Source organism: Rana temporaria, chromosome 10 (assembly GCF_905171775.1).
Source record: "Rana temporaria chromosome 10, aRanTem1.1, whole genome shotgun sequence".
NCBI lineage: Eukaryota > Metazoa > Chordata > Amphibia > Anura > Ranidae > Rana > Rana temporaria.
In genome coordinates, this window is record NC_053498.1 from 84,241,290 (window position 1) to 84,263,508 (window position 22,219).

Sequence of the window (22,219 nt, forward strand, 5' to 3'; positions counted from 1 at the left end):
ACTGCGAAGAGTGGTATAAAGGCCTCTTTGCCAAACAGCAGTAGGAGCCTTTACTCTATGAACTCAGTTGGAACTTTACCCCCAGTGCACACAATCCTGACATTATTACAGCGTATGTGATTCTCAAAAGCCTCATTGAGTAGATTGTTGGCTTTAGCGAGCTAGGAGGCAGAGCAGGACTCAGCAAGCAGGGAAGGGAGTTTATCTTTTATATTGCTTATATGGCTTTCCACTGTGGTAGCTCGCTGACTGATTTTTGTAGATCCTGCTGCAGCAATCAGACTTCCACTTGGAGCCCTCCCAACTGGTCTTGCACTGTAAGCACAGAGGCAGTGCAAGTGTGTACAGCCTTTCAAATCTCACTCAGGGTCATTTAAGAGGTGCCTTCCCTATAGCACCATCATAATCATTACCCTGTGCATATTTCTCTGTGTCTAAATCAGAGTCTAAATCAGGGTCTGGGTCAGTCTGCAATGGCAGATACACCAAAAAGGAAAACTGCGCTCCTGAAAGTTCACAAATTATAAATCCACTTAATGTTTGTGAAGAAAAAAACATACATTAACACTTTAATTTTCGGAAGATCCAGTCCTTTATATGGTTAAAAAAGGGAAAGTTTCCACAATGTACACAATATAATAAAAAAAGTATAAAAAAAACTTTCCAAATGTCTGCATCAGACCAGCACCCTCTTCAGACTTCAAATGGTTAAAGCTTGCGGTTTTAGTTTGTGGGCTGTCTAGCAAGACATCATTAGTGCAAATGGTGAGCACAGTACATTACCCAGCCAGATGTACACATCGATCGAATGTCCTTCTCCTGGCTGATGTAACAATGTCCGGGATCCTAAGCTCTCTCCTATGCGGGTATGGAAGCTTCACAGACCCGATAAATGTGACTGCTGGAGACACAGGGTGGATCAGCCTATCAAAAAGGACGCTCTCCCTGGGTGAACATGCAAGCGTCCCACGTCTGAGACACTGTTTCAGTAAACCAGCTGTACTGCAGGGAGAAGTTTAGGCGCCCTCCAGTGGGCAAATTGCAGTATGCGCTTGTTGAAAAATCAACAGCGTTGCATGGCGATTAAAATAATCGGATATAAAAGTTCTTATGCATGAATAGGATCTTCCATCATAAAAGGGGGATATTAAGAGGGGTCCTAGACGACGCGTTTCGCCCTTACAAGAGCTTTGTCACAGTCAATAGGACCTAGGTATAAAGTTTAATTAAATAGACTAAGATAGGGGGGGGGAATTTGAGGAAGGGGAGGAGAAAGGGGAGGTGTACCAAACCGAGAGATTTAACCCTTTGGACATCCAAAAAGACAAACAGACAAATAAATCACATATATATTGCAAGAGAATTATTTTTAAAAAATATATTGCAAGAGAATTCGTTTTAAAAAAACATATAAGCACATCATAAATTACTAAAAGATAAACAGCAGTTTTTTTGTGTCTTAACTGGTCACTAGATCTCATTATAACAAATCTATATTGTTGCAACATAATATCCACAATAGGTTGTATGGGCACTCTATCCAAATGGTGCCCTCTAGTGGCAATTCATAAAAACTATATTCTAAAAAATGTTATAGAATATAGAATAAAAAGCTATATATAAAATAGGAAGAGTTAGATAAGAACGTTAACTTCAATTTCCTCATTTAACCCCTTAGGTGCCAAGCTGTCGAACTTATGTATCCAGAAGACCTCCCTTCTGCAAAGAAGGGAGAATCTTTCATTGGTAGTCAGAGTTCCTTTCGGAATGTGCTCAATTACAAAAACTTCAAGATATTTAAAATCCCTGTTGTGACAACGATCAAAGTGCCGAGGAACGCTGTGTTCAGTACAGCCCTTTTTAATCAGGCGACGATGATCGCCGATTCGGGCGCGTAGAGCTCTGATAGTTCTGCCAACATAGAAAAGACCACAGGCACACCGTAGGACATAAATAACAAATTCTGTAGAACATGTCACAAAATGTTTGATACCAAATGATTTTCCAGGAGATAGATGAATCTTCTCTGTGCCATGGGAAATGAATTGGCATGTCAAGCATGCCCGTTTTTTGCACTGAAAGATCCCCTTACGGTCATTAAAATAGCTTCTAATATCTAATGGAGAACCTGATGGTTTCTTCTGAATTTTACTAGGGGCTAAGATATTTTTGAGTGTACGGGCCCTCCGAAAAGTAACCTGCGGGATGGCTGGAAGTATAGGAGCCAATCTTTGGTCTAAGTGAAGTATTTTAAAATGTTTCTTTATAATATTGGCAACTGATTTGTAACAATCATTGTATGTAGTAACAAATCTAGTGGTATATTCACTAACCCGTTGTTCTTTGGTTGTTACCGTCTCAGGGGGTTTCAGAAAAAAAGAAAAGGCCTCATTGACTAACTTTTCAGGATAGCCCTTCTCTTCAAATTTCTTCTGCATTAGGATGCTCTGTTCAATATATTCATCATCCCGAGTACAATTCCTTTTGAGTCTATTGAATTGTCCTTTTGGAATATTCTTCTTCCACACAGGATGATGGCAACTGTCATAGTGCAGATATGAGTTACCATTAGTTGGTTTGTTATGATTCTTGGTAATTATTTTATCTTGTTCATGTGTTACCACTAGATCCAAGAAGACTATTTCAAGGGGATCTATTACATATGTAAAGGATAAATTGAAAGTATTGCAATTACAATACGAGACAAAGGAGAGAAAAGTCTCCATTGTCCCACTCCAAATGAGGATCACATCATCAATGTAACGTCCAAAATAAACTATAAATTCAGCATAGGGATTGTTTTGCCAAATATATATGTCTTCCCATTGGCCCATGGTTAGATTGGCATATACAGGTGCATAATTAGCTCCCATCGCCGTCCCCTTTAATTGTAAATAAAACTGCTCACAGAACGTAAAATAATTGTGTTTGAGACAGAACTCCACTGCCTCCAATAAAAACTGGGACTGTAAAGAATTAAAATCTCCACTCTTGTTTAGGAAATATTGGACAGCTCTAGTTCCCACTTCGTGCGGAATAGAGGTATATAGCGATGCCACGTCCAGAGATGCCCAAAAGTATCCTGGTTCCCATTTGTAATGTTGGAGGGCGTCTATTACTTCTTTTGAATCTTTTATGTATGACGGCAATTGGAGAACCAGAGGTTGTAACATATGGTCGATATACATTGAAAGACCATTAAGGAAGCTGTTTGTGCTGGCTATAATAGGGCGGCCTGGAGGATCTACAAGAGATTTGTGAATTTTCGGTAAAAAATAAAAATGGGGGGTACTACATTCAAAGGGGAGGAAAAACTGCCTTTCTCTTTTCGTGAGCACACCACTTTCCCACGCTGTATAAATCAGCGTTTTCAGTAGCTGTTGGTATTCGGGGAGAGGGTCTTTAGACAGTTTAAGGTAAGTGTCAGTATCCGCTAGAAGACGGCTGGCTTCTTTCAGATAATCTACCTTATTTTGGATCACTATGCTGCCCCCTTTGTCCGCCTGTTTAATAATAAGGTCAGCATTATTCTTTAAAACTTTAAGAGCTTGATTCTCCTCAAATGATAAATTCAAATGTTTTGTATTTTTTGTTTTTTCACACAAAACGGCCAGATCTTTGTAGACCGCTTGATAGTAGGTCTCGATGTACGGCCCTTTAGAGGAACTGGGGTAAAATGTGGATTTGGGTTTAAAAGTGGTGGTTAGCATAGGGGGCTCCACCTGTGATATGGCGACATCCCCCTCTACGTGACCATCCTGCCATAGGTCCTCAAGGATTTGTAGTACCTCTTCCTCCGGCATAATTGATGTCAAAGGTGTTACTGCCACCATTTGGCTGTTGTAATTACCTTTATGGTGCACCAAAGGATTAGTCGCAAAGTGACGCTTCAAAGTAAGCTGCCTGATAAATACATGTAGGTCTTTAAATAAGCCAAATTTATTCGGGCCATTAGAGGGTGAGAAACTTAACCCTTTCTGGAGGACCCGAGTTTCGAAGGGAGACAATATGTGTGAAGAGAGATTGTAGATTTTTATGGTGTCAGTACTTGGTTCCTTTCTACTCTCTCTTTTTTGTTGTCTCGTCTGTCGAGCTCCTGCTCTTCGTCCTCTTCTAGTTTTCTCTTTTCTTTTCCTCCCTTTGGAGGTGGCCTCTGAAAATTTTGATCTGAGGGAGATAGCTCTCCTAGTGAGGGATCCAGTTGAGACGGAATAGACGTATTGTCTTCTGTGGATTTTGGTCTAGCTCCTTGTATTTTGTAGATTTCAAGGTCCCTAGAGAGGGGGCTAAAACTATTCCGAATTGGAATATTAAAAATCTCTGTAGGTCTGTTAGTGTTAATAGGCCTCATCCTGTCGACATCTAAATTAGTAGGAATGGAAGTTTCAAGAGGGAAGGGAGGGACAATGTCCGTTGTTCCAATGTCCATAGTGGATAAGTCTCTCTCTTCTCCAATTGTTCCAGGAGGGTATTGATTCCAAGTGAGCTGAGCTCCTATGGGAATAAGATTACTATTACTCTGTGGCAGTGAGGGTTCATCAACCCTTTGTGAGTATTGAATATGTTCATTATTAGGTATTCTGGATCTATATTTATTATTTTTTTTATTTTTATTTCTCGGTTTGCTTTGTGTATTCTGTGGGGGAATGCCCTGTGTTTCATTGTGTGGACGCTTCCATTCGAATACCTGACCATTACTATAGTCGAAAAGATCTCTTTCAAGCTTATTAGTTTTCTTTGAGATTAGCAAATCCTCATCTTTTTTAACGTTTCTATTAAGTACTTCCAACCATTTGGTGAACAAGCAAGAGGAACTATATTCATTTAAGAGTATTTCTTTTTCGCTGACCTGATGTTGCGCTAGTTCCAACTTCCTCTCTCTTTGTGTGACTAATACTTTAATCCATTTCATCGTACAGAATTCTGCTAGAGATCTCCATTCTTTGGTGAGATCTTCATCCAGAAAACTACACTGTTTTTTGATACGTAAGCCGCGTGGTGTAATGCCTAATTCAAGATATTTGTTTAAAAAAGCTAAATCCCACCATTGCGTTTGCTCGTAGAGCCTAGCATCCTGTGATTGGAGGAAGGCTTTTCTCATACGTATCTCGAAGAGCTCGCTATGTGGTTGATTACGGCTTATTGGAACTTCATTATATTTTACCGAAAGATTTTTACTGTTACAGTCAATATTATTAAAAATGGCTTGAAGTCTAGCATTTCTAGCTATGCAATTACTCATATTCAAAAGTTAAAAGGTTTTTTCTATAATGTTAAGATATTAAAAGGTTTAAGATTTTATTAAAACAAAAAAAAAAAAACAAAAAAAAAAAAAACAAAAAAAAAGGGGGGCGGAAAAAACTCGGTTCGGAAAAAAAAAAAAAAAAAAAAAATTACAATGGTGATGATGAAAAACTGAAGGGAAATTGACACTTAACAACAGTCAAGGATTAACCCAGAGCAGCCATGTGAACAAAGTCCAGACAGCAATATTGATACAAAAAAATCACTGGCGCTCAATGGGAAATAACTAATATCCCATGAAATACTTAAAACCCTCGTATGGGCTGAGAACAGTCCGTGCTGCAGAGATCCGGATACCCTGAAGTACCACAAATACACAAATACACCAAAAAGGAAAACTGCGCTCCTGAAAGTTCACAAATTATAAATCCACTTAATGTTTGTGAAGAAAAAAACATACATTAACACTTTAATTTTCGGAAGATCCAGTCCTTTATATGGTTAAAAAAGGGAAAGTTTCCACAATGTACACAATATAATAAAAAAAGTATAAAAAAAACTTTCCAAATGTCTGCATCAGACCAGCACCCTCTTCAGACTTCAAATGGTTAAAGCTTGCGGTTTTAGTTTGTGGGCTGTCTAGCAAGACATCATTAGTGCAAATGGTGAGCACAGTACATTACCCAGCCAGATGTACACATCGATCGAATGTCCTTCTCCTGGCTGATGTAACAATGTCCGGGATCCTAAGCTCTCTCCTATGCGGGTATGGAAGCTTCACAGACCCGATAAATGTGACTGCTGGAGACACAGGGTGGATCAGCCTATCAAAAAGGACGCTCTCCCTGGGTGAACATGCAAGCGTCCCACGTCTGAGACACTGTTTCAGTAAACCAGCTGTACTGCAGGGAGAAGTTTAGGCGCCCTCCAGTGGGCAAATTGCAGTATGCGCTTGTTGAAAAATCAACAGCGTTGCATGGCGATTAAAATAATCGGATATAAAAGTTCTTATGCATGAATAGGATCTTCCATCATAAAAGGGGGATATTAAGAGGGGTCCTAGACGACGCGTTTCGCCCTTACAAGAGCTTTGTCACAGTCAATAGGACCTAGGTATAAAGTTTAATTAAATAGACTAAGATAGGGGGGGGGAATTTGAGGAAGGGGAGGAGAAAGGGGAGGTGTACCAAACCGAGAGATTTAACCCTTTGGACATCCAAAAAGACAAACAGACAAATAAATCACATATATATTGCAAGAGAATTATTTTTAAAAAATATATTGCAAGAGAATTCGTTTTAAAAAAACATATAAGCACATCATAAATTACTAAAAGATAAACAGCAGTTTTTTTGTGTCTTAACTGGTCACTAGATCTCATTATAACAAATCTATATTGTTGCAACATAATATCCACAATAGGTTGTATGGGCACTCTATCCAAATGGTGCCCTCTAGTGGCAATTCATAAAAACTATATTCTAAAAAATGTTATAGAATATAGAATAAAAAGCTATATATAAAATAGGAAGAGTTAGATAAGAACGTTAACTTCAATTTCCTCATTTAACCCCTTAGGTGCCAAGCTGTCGAACTTATGTATCCAGAAGACCTCCCTTCTGCAAAGAAGGGAGAATCTTTCATTGGTAGTCAGAGTTCCTTTCGGAATGTGCTCAATTACAAAAACTTCAAGATATTTAAAATCCCTGTTGTGACAACGATCAAAGTGCCGAGGAACGCTGTGTTCAGTACAGCCCTTTTTAATCAGGCGACGATGATCGCCGATTCGGGCGCGTAGAGCTCTGATAGTTCTGCCAACATAGAAAAGACCACAGGCACACCGTAGGACATAAATAACAAATTCTGTAGAACATGTCACAAAATGTTTGATACCAAATGATTTTCCAGGAGATAGATGAATCTTCTCTGTGCCATGGGAAATGAATTGGCATGTCAAGCATGCCCGTTTTTTGCACTGAAAGATCCCCTTACGGTCATTAAAATAGCTTCTAATATCTAATGGAGAACCTGATGGTTTCTTCTGAATTTTACTAGGGGCTAAGATATTTTTGAGTGTACGGGCCCTCCGAAAAGTAACCTGCGGGATGGCTGGAAGTATAGGAGCCAATCTTTGGTCTAAGTGAAGTATTTTAAAATGTTTCTTTATAATATTGGCAACTGATTTGTAACAATCATTGTATGTAGTAACAAATCTAGTGGTATATTCACTAACCCGTTGTTCTTTGGTTGTTACCGTCTCAGGGGGTTTCAGAAAAAAAGAAAAGGCCTCATTGACTAACTTTTCAGGATAGCCCTTCTCTTCAAATTTCTTCTGCATTAGGATGCTCTGTTCAATATATTCATCATCCCGAGTACAATTCCTTTTGAGTCTATTGAATTGTCCTTTTGGAATATTCTTCTTCCACACAGGATGATGGCAACTGTCATAGTGCAGATATGAGTTACCATTAGTTGGTTTGTTATGATTCTTGGTAATTATTTTATCTTGTTCATGTGTTACCACTAGATCCAAGAAGACTATTTCAAGGGGATCTATTACATATGTAAAGGATAAATTGAAAGTATTGCAATTACAATACGAGACAAAGGAGAGAAAAGTCTCCATTGTCCCACTCCAAATGAGGATCACATCATCAATGTAACGTCCAAAATAAACTATAAATTCAGCATAGGGATTGTTTTGCCAAATATATATGTCTTCCCATTGGCCCATGGTTAGATTGGCATATACAGGTGCATAATTAGCTCCCATCGCCGTTAACGTTCTTATCTAACTCTTCCTATTTTATATATAGCTTTTTATTCTATATTCTATAACATTTTTTAGAATATAGTTTTTATGAATTGCCACTAGAGGGCACCATTTGGATAGAGTGCCCATACAACCTATTGTGGATATTATGTTGCAACAATATAGATTTGTTATAATGAGATCTAGTGACCAGTTAAGACACAAAAAAACTGCTGTTTATCTTTTAGTAATTTATGATGTGCTTATATGTTTTTTTAAAACGAATTCTCTTGCAATATATTTTTTAAAAATAATTCTCTTGCAATATATATGTGATTTATTTGTCTGTTTGTCTTTTTGGATGTCCAAAGGGTTAAATCTCTCGGTTTGGTACACCTCCCCTTTCTCCTCCCCTTCCTCAAATTCCCCCCCCCTATCTTAGTCTATTTAATTAAACTTTATACCTAGGTCCTATTGACTGTGACAAAGCTCTTGTAAGGGCGAAACGCGTCGTCTAGGACCCCTCTTAATATCCCCCTTTTATGATGGAAGATCCTATTCATGCATAAGAACTTTTATATCCGATTATTTTAATCGCCATGCAACGCTGTTGATTTTTCAACAAGCGCATACTGCAATTTGCCCACTGGAGGGCGCCTAAACTTCTCCCTGCAGTACAGCTGGTTTACTGAAACAGTGTCTCAGACGTGGGACGCTTGCATGTTCACCCAGGGAGAGCGTCCTTTTTGATAGGCTGATCCACCCTGTGTCTCCAGCAGTCACATTTATCGGGTCTGTGAAGCTTCCATACCCGCATAGGAGAGAGCTTAGGATCCCGGACATTGTTACATCAGCCAGGAGAAGGACATTCGATCGATGTGTACATCTGGCTGGGTAATGTACTGTGCTCACCATTTGCACTAATGATGTCTTGCTAGACAGCCCACAAACTAAAACCGCAAGCTTTAACCATTTGAAGTCTGAAGAGGGTGCTGGTCTGATGCAGACATTTGGAAAGTTTTTTTTATACTTTTTTTATTATATTGTGTACATTGTGGAAACTTTCCCTTTTTTAACCATATAAAGGACTGGATCTTCCGAAAATTAAAGTGTTAATGTATGTTTTTTTCTTCACAAACATTAAGTGGATTTATAATTTGTGAACTTTCAGGAGCGCAGTTTTCCTTTTTGGTGTATTTGTGTATTTGTGGTACTTCAGGGTATCCGGATCTCTGCAGCACGGACTGTTCTCAGCCCATACGAGGGTTTTAAGTATTTCATGGGATATTAGTTATTTCCCATTGAGCGCCAGTGATTTTTTTGTATCAATACTGCAATGGCAGAGCCTGAGCAATGTCTAAAGCAGCAGCCAAATCCCCCTGGGAGTCATGCCGTGAGAGCCTGTGAGCTTATGTGCATAGAACAGTATATCCCAGGCTGATTCTTTCCCTGCAGGGTGGGACAACTTTCCCCCTTACTCACAGTCCTTCAGCTTATCCCTCGGGCCACATGTGGGAGAGGAGGCTGGGTGCCATGTTGGGGCTCTGGGGCAACTGCTTCTTCTTTGTTCTTGCGAGAACACATAAAGAGGCTCAGGGAGGCATAGACAGTCCAAACCCATGCGTGCAAGGAAAAAGAAGCCGGTGACAGGATCGATGTGCAGGAGCTCCCTGCGATCCATCTGCTCACATGCTTTGCTTGGCCACATCTCTGTACATTTGTATTTTGATTGAATTAGGGAGCAGTATCCAAAGCTCGGCTTCTTATGTCTATTTTTCTTAAATAAAATTTACTCCCTAGACACCTATAAATCTGAGTATTAAATAGTTATTAAAATATGACAGCGCTGTAAACAAAATGCTGGTTAAAACATTTAAACCATGCACTCTCAGAAAATGCTATTTAATTATCCCATAAAGCAGTTATGGTAAAGATAATATACAACATATGTTCCCACAACAAATGTTAAGAACATAGTCATGTTTGAAGCAATTCTTATTTTGATTAATTTTGCGAAAGTAAATGAGGAATTAGATGAATCAGTTATTCTTTGCTCAAAGACTGGAATTAAAGGTATGTAAGTTTTCAAGAATAAATATTTATGAGATGTGATCCTTGGTGCATTAGGAAAATAAGTTTAAACTAAAAACGTCCAAGTGGAAATTGTGATAATTTTACCCCAGAGGGCACCAGTGTATATGCTACTCTGCAAGGGGCGCAATCATATAACTTTTTCCAGAAGAGGAGCAGACAACTTGATTTATGACTTGATGGATCTCCACTCAGCATGTCAGTCATGTTTTATCAGTCCTGCGGTGAAGCGGCATTCCACTTTTGAGCTTCCAGCTGTTGCAAGAAAGCCAGATCTGTAAAACTGTGAAAATAATATTCAAGAGTGACAGGTTAGCTTTATCATGTCAGAGTATTATTAATAATATTTTGTTAAATATCTGCTCACATCTACTTATTGCAGCGTAACACTTAAGGTGCCGAAGAATAGCTCAGTTATTTCATTACATTGACAAATATATACCAAGTATGAAATAGAAAAGTAGACAGTAATTGTTCATATCATTTGAAAACTAAGATAGATACACGCTATACATTCCATGAGGAAATAAAATATGCAAGGATGAATAATAAAATCAATTATTTAAAAAATGAATAAAAAATATTTACACATTTGTAGTACTACCCCCGTAGAAGTTGCCAATGTCAGGGTTCTCCACTGCTGCACAGCCAGTCACACAGCATTTCTTTTTGTATCCAAACTCATAAAATAGTCTTTGACTTGTTTGTGTTGTTTTATTTGGGGATGATAGCTTGGATGGGATAGGGATTATGGGATGCCCAACTTAACAGCAAAAAAAAAAAAAAAGACAGGGACAACTTCCTTCCTATTTACAGCTTTCACTTCCGCACAATTCCTGCTCCTTTACACTGCTGGGTTTATTCATTAGGGGCTAACAGTTTTTTGTTAGCTTAGCAACAGCCCAAACTCTCAGTCCCTTTGGAAAAGTAGCACATGTGGAGCGAACTGCATCCTGCAACTTCTTCTGCTTCCCTGTAAACATTGATCCCTGCTGCCTCTCCCTAGAAAGCTTTCCTCCAACTGCCTTCTGTGGTAGGATCCTTCCAGGCCAGCCACCCGAGTTCCGACCCGAGGTAAAGCCCCTCCCTAGCAGGGGTCCCTTAAGGGCCAACAACAGACTCCCTCAGCTCTGCTTCTCCATCTTTCACCCAACTGTATATATATGCAGAGCTGCCTCTTCCAGCCTCCACCCTCTACGTTCCAGAACATTCTTCAATATTCTAGAACCAGGGGGGAGGCAGCAAAGAGCTGCCTGGATGAGTCATTCAGCCCTAACCTCTAATAACCCTGACCCTGATTTAAGGACCCAGTTTTATCCCTGGGCCAGACTATGGCTTGCCTGTACTACTGCTAGTAGCATACTAGAGGGAGCTATACTTATGTGGATTGAAATTGGTTAAACTGGCTGCAAAAAAGCGCCTAGAGCCGATTCGGTTCGCATGTGTAGCGCTATACAAGTCACTCATTCCTTCATTCATTCATTCATTCATTCATTCATTCATTATGCCTTTGTCTTGTAGGTGTTAGATTTTTTGTGGGTTTACAACCAGCTTACCAATCCCCGAACCCCCGGCCGCCCCCCCGCATGGGGGAATACAATATTTCTATAGGAGGGATTCCTCTATCAGCACTGACTGTGTTGATGGGGGAATCATGCAAATTTCTTTCCTGCAGCCTGTGGTTGTTCAGTTTACAGGGATGAGACAAAACATTTATCACTGGGAGGGTTGCCTATAATGATTATCTTTTATTTACTCATATAATCAGACGAGAGTCCCTGAGCGAGAGTCCCTGATGACCAAGGCATTCGTGGACATCACTGGATAGAGAGGGGGCTCAGGTAAGTATTAGGGGAGCCTTGGGGGGTGGGCTGCTTTTTTTTATCCTAATGTATAACATGTATTAAGATAAAAAACAAATTTCTGCCTTTACAAATTTTTGAAATGTAACTATAACCGTTTTCACTGGCATTTAAGATCAGAACTCATATTTCAGTTACAGAGAAACTAGGGAGAGGCTATGAGGACGTTCTCCATTGGTAACAAGAAAATTACTTGTGAATTACAGTGTTTGAAACGGATCTTCTCATAAATTAGACTTAGCTATGGTTCACACCAGTGCAGCTTTGAAATCACGCTACTTTAGTACGATTTCAAAGCTGCAGGTCAGTGCGATTTATACCTCCGATTTAATTACGGTTTGCAACTTTGTATCACAGAAGTATATGCAAGTCACAATGATCTTGGAAAAAAGTAGTACAGGAACCCTTTTCAAAGTCACTGCAACATGAGTCGTGTTATTTGGATGGTTCCATTGCCGGCAATGGGGTGCAACTGGGGCTGTCAAATCGCATGACAAATTGCACCAGTGTAAATGAGGGCTAAGTGCATTGCACTGTAGTACACCCCATACACAATGTTATAATATACATAATATATTATAAATATAACATCGATATACATATGGTCTTTCTTTGCACATTTTCTATGTTATGGATGGTCTGTTTCTCTAAATATATCTATAAATGTTTCTCATTTTCTCACTCACCCAGCTTGATTCACACCTTTCATTAATTAATGCTAACATTGACACTTATTTTTAGTAATAAAAACTACTGCATGCAAAAAAATACATATGCATGAATTAAGGTGGCAATATACACAGGAGAACTGTAATAAGTGATGTGAATCTGTGAAAGTGAAGAATGTGAAAAACTAATTTAATCAGTTAGACACTCATAGGAGGATCTTAACGATCTTAAGCTGTCAGAATAAAACAACCAGTTACTATATATGGCCTAATTTACTAAAATGTGAAGCAAGTTCAAGTACAGAGAATTAAGATGAGGTGTACCAATGTTTATTCCAAGCATTCAGCCATAAACAGAACAATTTAAACCAACCCATTACTCTACACCACTTTACCAAGCAGCCTCCAGTGCTTCAACCTACCCTAACCATGGAGGCCCACTGCTCCAATTCCTGCTGCCATCCTGTTTAAAATTCTAGTAGTTTTGTGTGTGGCAGAGCATGTGACATGCACTGTACTTTCGTACAATGCAGTGATTGGATGAAGTCGAGGCTCCACTAAAAAACTAAAACCAATCACAGATGGGACACTAAAAAGCCTTTCTGGGAAAAACAGGGAAATGGGTATACATAGGCATAACTTAGCTGTAGCCATATCACAGATTTTTTTTTTAAATGATATTCTTGCATATTTATAAAGCAAACTGTTGTGCTTTACAAATGTGTTTTACACTTCCCTTTCTTGAGAGTCTAAAGAATTGGAGAAAAGTGCCAAGAGAAGGAGGTAACCTATCATATGACTTTTCTTGGCAGGTCATGTGACAGTGCTTTCCTCCTATACTGGAGTGTTCTCTGTAATATTATGCAGAGAACACCACAGACTTCACACCACACTTTTAAGAATGAAACACAAAATTTGTATGCAGTGTGGAGTAACCCCTGTGACATCCTGCTAAGAGCATTGTCTACTCAGCACTATAAATAGCAGTCTAAAAGTGGTAATAAATCCAAAACCATGAATGTAATATATTTCAGCTTACCAATCCTTAGATGTAGTGGTGCTTGCGGCGGTCGGATTTGTAAGGCCCCTTTCACACGGGCCAGTGAAGGTGCGGTGACGGTATAGCGGCGCAATTTTTAGTGCCGCTATACCGTCGTATTTACCGCGATATTTGGCCGCTAGCGGTGCGGTTTTAACCCCCGTTAGCGGCCGAAAAAGGGTTAATACCGCCCGCAATGTGCATGATTTAAATGGGAAGGAGCGGTATAGGAGCGTTTTCTTGCTGGTTCTTGCCGAGAAAACAGGTAGTGTGTACAAGGCCTTATACTGTAATGTTACTTTGTTTTATTGTTAACCATCTTTTGGTTATCAGGTACGCCATTCAGCTGCAGCACTGATTTATTTATCTTGACAGCAACAGTATATGCTCCCATGATATGGAAATCAGCGTCTCCAGCGCTGTAGGAGGTGATTTCACCACCACAGTTAAAAAAAATGGTGCATGTATGCCAATCATTAGAAGTGGGTGGATGAAGGGCGGTATTCTAATGGTGGGCATACCTACCGATCAATCTCTTTTTTTTCATGCTGCCCACAGACTGCATGAAAAAAAGAGCATTACAATGTATGCCCAACAAGGACCAGCAACGTACTAGTATGTTGCTGGATTTTGAGTGGTTATTCCAGTTTGATGCCTGTGGGTTTACCTTCAGCTTTCATTTAAAAGCCATCCTTTTGGCTAATTAACCTCTAAACTGCTTTTACAAGCAGTGGGAGATAACATGCCCCACCTGCTGCAGTTTTCCATGGTTTTCTTGGGCTCTCCTGTCCCAACAGGGAACCCGAGAATGCATCTGTTGGTTCCACCAGCCGACCATAGAGCTGATCAGAGACCAGAATGGCTCCAATCATCTCTATGGCCTAAGAAACCAGAAGCTACAAGCATTTTGCCAGATATAAACAGCGCCATTTGGAAATTTGGAAAGCATGTTATCACACCAATCTTGGTGTGGTTAGATGCTTTGAGGGCAGAGGAGAGATTTAGGGTTTAATAGACCCCAATTTTTTAAGCAATTGAACCATGCAATTGAAACAGCAATTGAACCATGCATGTGAGGTACCAACGTGAAGGTCAGATAAAGGGCAGTAATTTTAGCAGTAGACCTCCTCTGTAAATCTAAAGTAGTAACCTGTAAAGGCTTTAAAATGCTTTTAAAAATGTATGTAGTTTGTTGCCGCTGCACATTTGTGCGCAATTTTAAAGCATGTTGTGTTTGGTATCCATGTACTTGGCGTAAGATCATCTTTGTTATTTCATCAAACATTTGGGCGATATAGTGTGTTTTAGTGCATTTAAATTTAAAAAAGTACTATAGGGAGAAAAAACTGCGCTTGTCAAAAACGTTCTAAATATATATGCGTCAAGGCAGCAGAAGAAATGTGATAAGCATATAAAGTCCAATATAAAAGTAAACTGTGCCAAGTAGGAAACCAGATATCAGGCTGGTAAAAAGCAATGATAATAGATAATATGAATAAAATCACATTCAGTCCAATAAAAAGTTTGTAGCAGCACCACCATGTGTCAGCAAAACTTCAGTGTGAACACACCACCACCAAACTGAAAGCCACTTACCAGAACCACCCAAACATTAGGCATGTAGACAGATTCTATTCAATGGGCTCCACATCAGATTAGCATCAGAATCCAGGGAGCAGATCTCAAATCGATGATTGAACATATCCTCGGGAAAAAAATAAAAACGGACCATAGCGTGATACCGTACGAAATATTTAATAAAAATGCATAAGACATGTACTTACAAACATCTCATGATTAAAAGCGTGTAAGATACGACGGCGCAGGCCTTCGTATCTTAGCTAGGTTTAAGTGTATCTCAGTTTGAGCATACACTTAAACTTAAGACGGCGCAGATTCCGAGTTAGGTCGGCGTATCTACTGATATACCGGCCTAACTCTCTCTGAATCTGGCTATTTGTGTAATTTTTTTTTTTTTTTTGTCATTTTTCAATCACTTGCCAACATGCCTCTCAGCAATTTCCTTGGAGTGTCTATTTTACAAAATGGGGTCATTTGGGGGTGGGGGGGTTTTACTGCCCTGCCATTTTAGCACTTCAAGAAATTATATAGGCAGTCATAAACTAAAAGCTGTGTAAATTCCAGAAAATATACCCTAGTTTGTAGACGCTATAACTTTTGCGCAAACCAATACATATACGCTTATTGACATTTTTTTACCAAAGACATGTGGCTTAATACATTTTGGCCTAAATTTATGACTAAAATTGAGTTTATTGTATTTTTTTTAGAACAAAAATATCATTAAAAATATATTTTTTTATTCAAAATTTTCTGTATTTTTCCATTTATATCGCAAAAAATAAAAATCGCAGAGGCAATCAAATACCATCAAAAGAAATCTCTATTTGTGGGAAAAAGCGGATGCAAATTTCATTTGGGTACAACATTGCATGACCGCACAATTACCAGTTAAAACAGCGCAGTGCCAAATTGTAAAAATTGCTCTGGTCATTCAGCAGCCAAATCCTCCGGGGCTGAAGTGGTTAAGCTTTTATCCCCTCTGTTTTCACCTGGTGTTCCAGACAGTTACACCTCCTGTATTTGGGTGTCTGCTTTATGGATGAAGTACAGAACAAATGTCTTGTCTCTATCAAAAACTGGGTACACACAATTTTATTTTTTGATTCAACAATGAAAAAAATGAAACAAAAGAAAACTGACATATACATACATGATACAGGGATCTCCCTCGCTGTGACATTGTATTCTGACAGTGTGTACCGGGCTTAAGGAGAACAATGGAGCCACCCTTGGACCGCAGAATTGTCTGGACAGTATAATATTGGATGGACTGGATGGAAACAAATTACCCATATTTTTCGCTCTATAAGACGCACCTGACCATAATATGCACCTAGGTTTTAGAGGAGGAAAACATGAAAAAAAAATATTCTGAACCAAATGGTCTACTAAACTATTTACCAGTGCCCATGAAATGCAGCCTGACCTGTGCCAAAGAAATCCCTCCCAGCATAAATCCTCACTCAGAAAAAAATCCTCCCCATCTCAAACTTGTGCTGTCCTCTCTCCCCTGCCAGTACAAACCCCCCTCCCCCAGCTGCTTCTCCTGTTCTGTAAGAGCAGCCTGCTCTAATGGGACTTGTAGTCCACTCTGCTGGGACTTGTAGTGCCCTAGACTGTGGGGAAACTGAGGAATTCTCAGTCCACCCACAGAGACACTACAAGTCCCAGCAGAGCGGGTTTCCATATCTCAGCCCCCCACAGAGGCACTACAAGTCCCAGCAGAGTGGGCTGTCACCTGTCTTCCAAACACAGCACAGCCTTCCATCCACTCACTCCTTGGCTGCCATAAATTCCTCCCAACTCTCCTCTCACAATAGTGTCCTACTCGAGTCTGGGCGGCATGACGAGCTGCATAGTGGGGCAGTGGGCATGATTTCCCCTTCTCTGTCTGAAGACATGTCCCGGCTCCCAGACCCCGGTGTTCTGTAATATTCACAAGGCTGCAGATCACTTTGTCACTGACCAGGCACCTTCATGGCTGGAGCAATAAGCTGGGCATCGGAGGATGCGGCCGCGAGTGTGCACTGATTTGGAAATCTTAAATATGTGGGAGGAGGTCGCGGGAACCGGCATTTGGAAGGACAGGTCGGGGGTTTTTCGTGCGGTGGGAGGGCGGGTTTTTTTTAGTGGCGGGGGGCGTTGACAATGGCGGCGGGGGTGGCGCCTGATGTTCATTCGGACCATAAGATGCATTTTCCCCCATATTTTTTGGGGGGGAAAAGTGCGTCTAATGGCCTGAAAAATACGATAAAGCCTAACTCCAGCCCCAACGGTTATAAAAATGATTTTATTTTGGGATAAAAGTTCAAGCTAAATGAATGAAACCTAAACAATCTAAGCACCCCTGTCAGTTTGTCTCAGCCCTCTGACTTTTATTTTTGATGTACAGCTGGTCCATTAAAGAAGTTGAAAAAAAATAGCAGGACCAACAGTTAAAAAAAACGAAGTTGCAGTGGAACTTTACTGCTTTGTTGATGCTAGTGACAGAGGGCCATATTCTGAATAAAGATACGATAGAGTATCTCAGGATACTCCATCGTATCTCTCTTTTTTGGCCAGTGTATCTATGCGAGTGATTCTAAGGCCGGGTACTCACGACCAAACATGTATGGTGAAAGCGGTCCGTCGGACCGTTTTCACCATACATGTCTGCCAGAGGGCTTCTGTACGATGGTTGTACACACCATCGTACAGAAGTCCGCGCGTAAACAATACGCGGGGCGTGTCCGCGGTTTCGCCGCGTCGATGACGCGGTGTCGCCGCGACAATGACGCAGCGACGTGGGCGGCCCGCCTTTAAAATGCTTCCACGCATGCGTCGAAGTCATTCGACGCATGCGAGGGACGGCGGGCGCCTGGACATGTACGGTAGGTCTGTACTGACGACCGTACATGTCCGAGCGGGCAGAATTCCAGCGGACTGTTTTAAAACAAGTCCAGGAATATTTGTCTGCTGGGAAAAGGCCCGGCGGGCAAATGTTTGCTGGAATTCGGCCCGCTCGCGCCCACACACGACCAAACATGTCTGCTGAAACTGGCCTGCGGACCAGTTTCAGCAGACATGTTTGGTCGTGAGTACGGGGCCTTAGAATCATTTTCGCATAGATACACTTAAGATTCGACATGTGTAAGTCACTTACACTGTCGGATCTTAAATGTAATTACTCCGCCCGCCGCTAGGTGGCGTTTACGTTCAGGTCTCATTGGTTTATGCAAATGAGCCTGATACGCCGATTCCCGAACGAATTTGCGTCGCGTAACCGTCGCTTACGTCGTTTGCGTAATCGTAAACTTACCCCTGCTATATGAGGGGTAAGTTTACGCAAGTCCCACGTAGGCCATGTTAAGTATGGCGTCGGGTCCGCGTCGTGTCTTCCCGTCGGCTACGTCGTTTTACTAAGTCGTTCTTGAATACGACTTTACGTCAATGACGCACACGTTGGCGTCATTGACGTTTTACGCAGAGAACTGGAGCATGCGCACTGGGCTATTTTAAGCCCGGCGCATGCGCAGTTCGTTAGAATCGGGGGCGTGCTTAATTTAAATAGAAGCCGCCCCCTTGGAGATACGCGGAGATACGCCGGGCCAAATACACTCCGCCGCCCCAAACTACGGAGCAAGTGTTTGGGGAATACAGCACTTGCTCCTGTAGGTTGGGGCGGCGGAGTGTAAATGGCTTACGCGCCGCCCGCCTACATTTACCAAGGAATATGGCCCAGACTGCATCATATGTCATTTTTTATTTGCCTTATTTTGCCTTGAGTTCCACTTTAATCAAAGTGACACTAAAGTAGCCACAAAATAAAACATAAATATTTACATTCATCTTTAACCACGTCAGCCCCGGAAGAATTTACCCCCTTCCTTACCAGAACAGTTTTTGCGATTTGGCACTGCGTCGCTTTAACTGACAATTCCGCGGTCGTGCGACTTGGCTCTCAAACAAAATTTTCTTCCTTTTCCCACAAATAGAGCTTTCTTTTGGTGGTACGTGATCACCTCTGCGGTTTTTACTTTTTGCGCTTTAAGCAAAAGTAGGGGGGTCTCCTTACAACCCATACCAGACCTAAGGGCCTGGTATGCCCCTGGGGGGAAACCCATGCCAGTTTTTTATTTAAAATTTGGCGTGGAGTTCCCTTTCAGTATTCATACCAAATGCTGCAGCTAGAATTGGCGGGAATTCAAGTCGGATCCCCGTCGCTTCTATGACGGCTTTGTCTCCATCGCGGCAAGCCAGCTTGGCGCTGGCTCCCGCAATGGGGCTCGTAGGTGGTCAATCTCGCCGAGAAAGGGAGCGAGATTGACACAATATCGTGGTCACCCACTGTATATATTTATACACTGTATAGTTTAGCTAGATCCGCTCTTCCTAATTTACTGGCAGGCAGGTGATTGTGCTAGCTGCAGTATTCTCACGTGGTGTGTACTGCCTGTGTCCTCTGCAGTGTGCACCTAAAGCTATGTGGTGTGTACTGCCTGTGTCCTCTGCAGTGTGCACCTAAAGCTACATGGTGTGTACTGCCTGTGTCCTCTGCAGTGTGCACTTAAAGATACATGGTGTGTACTGCCTGTGTCCTCTGCAGTGTGCACCTAAAGCTACATGGTGTGTACTGCCTGTGTCCTCTGCAGTGTGCACCTAAAGCTATGTGGTGTGTGTACTGCCTGTGTCCTCTGCAGTGTGCACCTAAAGCTACGTGGTGTGTACTGAACGTGTCCTCTGCAGTGTGCACCTAAAGCTATGTGGTGTGTACTGCCTGTGTCCTCTGCAGTGTGCACCTAAAGCTACGTGGTGTATGTACTGCATGTGTCCTCTGCAGTGTGCACCTAAAGCTATGTGGTGTGTACTGCCCGTGTCCTCTGCAGTGTGTACCTAAAGCTACGTGTTGTGTACTGCCTGTGTCCTCTGCAGTGTGCACCTAAAGCTACGTGGTGTGTACTGCCTGTGTCCTCTGCAGTGTGCACCTAAAGCTACGTGGTGTGTACTGCCTGTGTCCTCTGCAGTGTGCACCTAAAGCTACGTGGTGTGTGTACTGCCCATGTCCTCTGCAGTGTGCACCTAAAGCTACATGGTGGGTGTACTGCCCATGTCCTCTGCAGTGTGCACCTAAAGCTACGTGGTGTGTGTACTGCCTGTGTCCTCTGCACATTGTGCACCTAACGTAAAGCTGGTGTTTCTGATATTTACTCCTAGAAGCAGGGATCTGCTCATATTAATACTACAGGCAGGGTATATTGCTGCAAGTACTTTAACGTGGTGTACTGTCTGTGTCCTCTGCAGGCCATTAGTATGTCTGGAAGGACAACAAGGAGAGGCAGAGAGTCACGAGCCAATAAAAGAGGGCAAGCAGGCTCTGCTTCTAGAGGCAACAGTGCTGGTCGTGGACATGGTGCATCCTCATCAGCATGTCGCCGTTGGCCACGCTCGTCCTTTTTTTCGGCAGCTGGCCGTGTTGAGCTGCAACATGCTGAAGACTTGGTAGAGTGGATGACCAAGACGTCCTCATCCTCTCTCACCGAGGCTCAGGGTACTTTGTCTGGCAAAGCAGCTGCCAGGGCAGCTTCTTTCCTCTGCTCAATGGCATCAGTCACTCCTTCACTAGCCCCACCATGTCCTCCTGAGGAGTCCCCCGAACTGTTTGCCCACAGTGTTGGGTACATGCTGCATGAGAATGCGTAGCGTTTTAAAGGCTCCGATGATGGTACACAGCTAGAGGAAGGCAGTAATGTGAGCCCAGAGAGAGGGGGTGCCCAAGAAGGACAGCAATCTGGCAGTCATGTTCCCCCAGCTGCAGCATACTGCCAGGTTTTATACAGTGATGAGGAGGAAGGGGATGATAAGGTCACTGACTCTAGGTGCATGCCTGATAGGAGAGAGGAGGAGGAGGAGGAGGCACAGGCACATCTCCAATGAGGCAGGATGCCCTCCAGGGGCCAGCTTAAGGGCAGCACACCGACTGCATCACAACGCAGAGTTACGCATGTGCAGGGCGCTGCTGTCTCTGCGTTACTCCAAAAGTTCTTTGGAGTGGGCCTTTTTTGAGACGAGTGCATCAGATCGCACCGCTGCTATTTGCAACATATGTCTCAAGCGTATCTCGCGTGGCCAAAACATCACCCGCTTGGGCACCACATGCTTGACCAGACATATGTCGACCTGCCATGCAGTTCATTGGCAAGCGTACCTCAAAGACCCACACCAAAGAACAAAGCGGATCTCCCCTTGCTCCTCATCAGCTGGGATCTCCAACCCCACTATACCCTCAGTCCTCTCTGAAGCCTGCACTTATAGGACTGAAGATGTAGAATTAGGTGTGTCACAGCCAAGTACTTGCGGGTAATCTACTATCGGTACACCGATGGCAGATTGTACTAGGCAAATTTCCCTGCCCCAGCTGCTGCAGCACTGAAAGAAAGTCTCTCCCAGCCATTCACATGCCCAGCGGTTGAATGCTAGCTTAGCTAAATTGCTAGCACTTCAACTGCTGCCTTCTCAGTTGGTAGATTCTGCCCCCTTCCGTGAGTTTGTGGAATGTGTGGTACCTCAGTGGCAAGTTCCCAAGTTCACGGAAGGCGATTCCGGCTCCCTACCGCATTTGGAAGGGAATGTCCATGCCTCGCTGGACAGGGCGGTCAGTGGTAAGGTGCATATTACCGCTCACTCATGGTCCAGCAGGCATGGACAGGGATGTTACCTATCTTTCACAGCGCATTGGGTGGCTCTGCTGGCAGCTGGGAAGGACACAGGACAAGGTACAGTAGTTTTGGAGGTTGTTCCACCACCACGCCTCCAAAATGCTACGACTGGTTGTGACACACCTCTCTCCTCCACCCCCTCCTCTTCTTCTTCCTCTGTGGCCTCTTCCTGTGCTGATGTGTCCTCGGAACCAGCGGTGCTCTGTAGGCGTTCAAGGGGCTACGTAGGTACTCAGGCAAAGAGATGCTATGCGGTGCTTGAGCTGGTGTGCTTGGGGGACAGG